General features: G+C 40.3%; 1 non-coding gene across 1 annotated transcript; it reads right to left on the minus strand.

The window, feature by feature from the left end:
- Window positions 1-3,260: 3,260 nt before the first annotated feature.
- LOC120764445 (U6 spliceosomal RNA) lies at window positions 3,261-3,366 on the minus strand. The gene has a single exon (XR_005704221.1). It is a non-coding gene; the product is annotated as a U6 spliceosomal RNA (small nuclear RNA).
- Window positions 3,367-5,674: the final 2,308 nt, after the last annotated feature.

The following is a 5,674-nucleotide window of genomic DNA, read 5'->3' on the forward strand; positions in this document are numbered from 1 at the left end:
TTGCAGAAGTTCAAGGTCTGTGATCAAAACAAAAACACTGTGGGATTAAAAGCAAAACAATGGTTGCTGAAGTAAAACCAAGACAGGTTCTACTGCAGTCTTTGACACCGTGGGCATGTTTACTGTGGGTGAGTGCATACTGTAGAGATAACTGAGCAGGTCAGGCACCAAGAACTATTCTGCAGCACCGCAAGGGAATTCATTCTTCAAAGTTAAGCTCACAGCTACTTGAAGCTTCTACAGCTGGACTGGTTCTTGCAGCTGGGTTAGCTTGGGTGGACAAGAATTTGCAATGTAGAAAATACGCAGAGCTTTTTTGTCTTGCTTGGCTGCATACATTGTATTTCGTAGGAAGGGTCAGTCAGCAATTTTGCATTTCCTACTTAACTCACGGGATACTCCTGGGATACTCCTTTTGTGTGTGGAGCCACAAGCAGAACTCTTGTGAGCCATACATTGAACTGAGCTATTACAAACGATAAATGATCAGCCAGCAAGCTAAATGTATTACTTAATTAAACTACAAATCTTTAATGATAATTTCTTATGCAAAGGCAAGGTGTCAATGTGTCTTTCAATACACATCTCTCAATGCCATCATTAGACTTCCAAGAAGAGCAAAAATCATACACTACTTCACATCTGTGGAATAATAATTAAGGAGTACCATTAAAAATAAATAAAATAACTGAATATAGTAAGAGATTCAAACATGTAAGAAAGAAAAACTGGGACCCTAAACCCAAGATTATGTAAAAAATCCAATGTTACCTATATACAATAGAATCATAGAATAGTTTGTGTTGGAAGGGACATTAGGGATCATTTAACTCCAATCCACCAGCCGTGGGCAGGGACACATTCCACTAGGCCGGGTTACTCAGTGCCCCATCCCAGGGCTTGAACACTTCTAGGGGTGGGGCATTCATAGCTTCTCTGGGTAACGTGGTCCAGTGTCTCACCACCCTTGCAGGGATTTCTTCCTTATGTCCAATCTAAATCTACACTCTTTAAGTTTAAAGCCATCCATCCTCCCTTGTCACTATGTGTCCTTGTCAAAAGTCCCTCTCCATCTCTCCTTTAGGTTGCCCCTTTAGGTACTGGAAATCTGCTGCAAGATCTCCCTAAAGCCCTCTCTTCTCTAGGCCAAGCAACCCCAAATCTCACAGTCTGCCACCACAGGACGTGCTCCAGCCCTGTGATTGTCTTTTTGGCCTCCTCTGGACTTTCTCCAACACGTCCATGTCCTTTCTTTGTGAGGGCCTCAGATCTGGAGGTACTCCAGGTGGCATCTCATGAGAGCAGAGGAATAGGAATGCATGAGAAAAAGTTTCTCTGGTGTCAACACTGAGTCTGCAGTAAGGCTTCACAGCCAACTGCCATTTAAATGCTTCCTAAATAATTGGAACTTTATAATATTGGTATTGGTGTAGTTTCGTTGTTAGTTTTGTTGAATTGTTTTTTGTTTTTTAATGTGGATACCTTTAAAGTGCAATAAACACCCTCTGCATGATGGAATGAAAAGTAGCTGCACTCTGCTTCCTATTTTTCTCTCAGAGATGATTTTCATTCAGATCCTTTTTTATTTGTCCCAGCCTGCAGTCAACTGAGGATTTTTGCTGAACTGCTCAGAAACCTTGCTGCCTTGCATAATGAAATCATGAAGTACTGTATATCTCTCTCTAGAAAGGAAAAGTAAATACCAGAGTGTTCTAACTAAGGTCATACTTTCTCCATGTGTAGACAACTTTGGTAATCTCTCCCTTTCATAATACTGCTGTGCCTTCCATGTACGCAGCTGTGAGGAAAGTACTTTCCTCTTAGTTGCATAAAATATACTGAATTTCCAGACAACTTTCAGTACAGCACCTCATATTGTTAGGCCTGGTGTGTGTGATCTTTTATGAAATCAGATTTTTTCCTCTGAGGAACTTTGCTCAGTAAACCAGTGGCAAATTTGGAATGAAAATATGACTGATGTGGTTCCTTAATGCCCAGCTTGTTAAGCAAATGCTGGTGAATCCAGTCCCCAGTAAACAAGCTAAACTTCTTGTTCAACTAGAACTATATTTTACTAAGAATCTTTGTAGATCAGTCTTTATGCAAAAAATAATGTCACAAGTCATGGTTTTGAGCAGAATAAAGCAAACATTTATTAAATTAAATCATATGCTGAATCAGTGTTTGCCCTTATAGTTCCACTTTTTAAATATTAATACGCTTTTCTAACTCTTTGTACATAAATAATCTTTTAAGAGAGTAACAATGAAATATAGACAATCCACATCAAATGAATGCAAACTTTTGATGTAATTATCAAAGGTCTGTTGGATTTTGTCTAATTTTAATTAGTATTGGGTTCTAACCAACAAATTCAAATCTCACATAGATTTTTTAAATCCAAACATTATGCCCCCTTGCACAAAGGATTTTGGCTTAATTTGGCCCATTATAAAGGTACTGGTTATTAATAAAATTATGTAGAAGTTCAGATTTTGAAAACTAAAGTGCTGAGGATTTGCTGTATCATGCAGCAATTAACTAATTGGTATATGCACTAAATGCAACTCCGGTAAAGGCTTTTGGGGTGTGTTTTTTCACTATTAGCTGTTAGGAGAAATATTTTAATGTTTAAAAAGAATATACTAACCTGAAATTCTTCCTGATCTATACAGTCATAAACTAAGTAGATCATAAAATCATGGAATCATTAAGGTTGGAAAAGACCTCCAAGATCATCAAGTCCCACCTTTGACTGATCACCACCTTGTCAATTACACCACAGCATGAAGTCCCACATCAAGCCTTTCCTTGAACACATCCAAGCATGGCAACACCACTATCTCCCTGGGGAAGACTTTTCAGTGAAGATTTCCTCCTGATGTCCAGCCTAAACCTTCCCTGGTGCAACTTGAGGCCACATCCTCTTGTCCTGTCACTGCTGCCTGGCAGAAGAGACCGACCCCCCACCTGGCTACAGCCTCCTTTCAGGGGGTTGCTGAGAGTGATAAGGTCTCCCCTGAGCCTCCTTTTCTCCAGGATAAACACTCTCATCTCCCTCAGCTGCTCCTCATCTGACCTGTGCTCCAGGTGCTTCTCCAGCTCTGTTGCCCTTTCTGGTCTTGTTCCAACATCTCAATGTCTTTCTTGTAGTGAATGGCCCAAAACTGGACACAGGACTCAAAGTGTGGCCTCACCACTGCCCAATACAGAGGGACAATCACTTTCCTAGTCCTGTTGGGCATATTATTGGCTCAAAAAAAAATTTGTCACCCTTCATGAATCTGTATGTCATCCTAATTAGCCATGCTAATCATCTCTGCACTGTTCCAAATTTTGTGTACGTACTACCAAAGTGAAAAATGCAATACTGTCATTACTTTCAATGTCGTGAGAGCTTAAGCACAGAGATACTGGCCATTGTAAATATCTATTAAAAAAGGATTGCTGCATGCATGTTTCCAACATGTTCCTATATCCTTCTACTGATTCCAGTCCATTTTCTCTGGGAAACACCAAATATCATTTGAACAGGCAAAGAATCACTAAGGTAATCAGACTGAGATTATCTGACCTACAAGACCATTTGAGTTTTGCTAAGATTAGAAATCAGCTCTATTTTTTTTCCATGGTAGACCCTTAACCAAAGAGGAAAGCCCACCCGGGCAGTAAGGGCTGATTCACGGATTCTGAAGCCAGAAAGGACCACTAGTACCATTTATTCTCTAGCTACAGGACCTATATTATTTGTTTCCCCTAGGGGGTCCTTAGAGGGGGGAAAGCTGATGGCCCAGTGGGGGCTGCTAGCCCTCTAGACTGTTCTAGCTGCTGCAGAGTGAGGAGCTGAGTGTGGCCATGGGGAGGGTGCTGGATGTGAAGAGCTGTGGTCAAACTCTTGCAGGTAATGGGCTTGAAGGACATTAAAAGGAGTGGACCAGCACCAGGAGTTACATTTCAGGAGTGCCCACTTCCCCGTCTCACTGCCCCCTCTCTAGCTTCTTCTTCCAACAGCTGCTCGAGCCCCTCGAATCTCCCTATAGGATACAAACAATCTCCTTAGCTCTATTCCTCTTCACTCATTTCTCCAGGGTTTACTCTTGGAACCACCTTGACCTCCGCGTAGAAACTTTGCCTAATGTCAAAGATTAGGTTTCTCCTCTTCATCCATTTTGGATGAATTTTTCATGCTTCCAAAGATGCACAGGTTCTTTTCCCTGGGGCATGGTCTGCCAGCTCCATTCCGCAACACGCTTTTACTCCCTCTTCACAGCATTTCAGTGTGTTCAGACTTCTGCTGAATTCAGGCCATCTATCCAGGAGATTCAACACACTCAACAGTTGACTCCTGGTTGCTTCTCACAGCATCAATATTTTGTCCCCTTCATACTGCGCTCAGAATTTAGATTATTTTCAAATAAGGGTTAAAATGGCTTAGGACCAAGAGTCTTGCAGTGTCGTATTAGTAATGGCCCAGATAATTAATGCCTTTCCATTAATGCACACATTTTGAGTCAAGTGGCTTTTAAATCATTTAATCTGTGCTCTATTAATTGCATATAATGTAGGATTTTAAAACACAATGTCATGTGTAGTATGTCAAATGCCTCAGTGAAATTTGATTAGACTTTAAGAACACAGCTACCTTTGTCAACCAGACCTATAATCTTATAAACGAAAAACCTAAAGAAGATAATTTGACAAGAACTACTTTCTCTGAAACTACATTGAATGATATAGTTTTATTTTTAGCACATAAATCCCTGTTGATAGAATGCTGACTTTGTCCAGCTTTCTATTTTTTTTTTCCCTAAGATTACAATCAGAATAACTGATATATCATTTCCTGGGCCATTTTCTTTAAATGCTACGATTGCTCTTGCAAGTCAGCAGTTCCTTGGAATATCCTGTCTTTCTCAAGACTTGGTAAAGAAAATTAACTCTAGCAGTCCAGAGACCATCTTGACTATTTTTTTTTTTTAACTTCTCAGGTAAGAGCAAGGTTTGAAATATTTGATTTTAGCAGAAGATATGAACTATTCAGATGCACTAATTTTTAGGTTTAATTCTCTTTAACCTTTTATTCCAGTTACTATTTAGTTTTACTTTTTTAAGAAATTTTCTGGCCAATATTGAATGCATTTATTTCTGAAAGGAAGAAGTGTAGGTATCAAGACCCCAGTGGGACCTCAAGGCAGATAAGTGGCTAAAACTCAGCTCTTGTTCTGACCTAAGCGTGCGAGTGCTGGTTCATCTCACGCTGAGCCCATGAGGTGGCTGTATGCCTTATCTTTGGTAAGTATATCAGAAGAGTCTGCAAGGAGTGGTTAATTGATAAGAATGATGAATTTACATCAATGCTGGTTCTTTGTCAGCCCCCTAGAAATATTCTGCCATCTACCTTTTCCTCATTGTTACAATCTGTCATGGTACTCAGCAAAACACTTTGTACCAAGAAACTTCCCTTTTTCTTTCCAACAGTGCTGTAACTTCATGCAACTCAAGAAGTCTTGAGGCCTAACAAAAACTGGGGATCTTCCCACAGCAGGGTTTGTCTGTAGGGTGCTGCACCTGGAAAAAGCATTGCCTGTGGTAAGAATCAAAGTACCCTGAATAACTGTCTGCCCTAGACAATCCCACTGCTTTTCTTGTATCTCGTGGTTTACCAAGCATAACA

The sequence above is a fragment of the Hirundo rustica genome, chromosome 1, assembly GCF_015227805.2.
Source record: "Hirundo rustica isolate bHirRus1 chromosome 1, bHirRus1.pri.v3, whole genome shotgun sequence".
Classification (NCBI taxonomy): domain Eukaryota; kingdom Metazoa; phylum Chordata; class Aves; order Passeriformes; family Hirundinidae; genus Hirundo; species Hirundo rustica.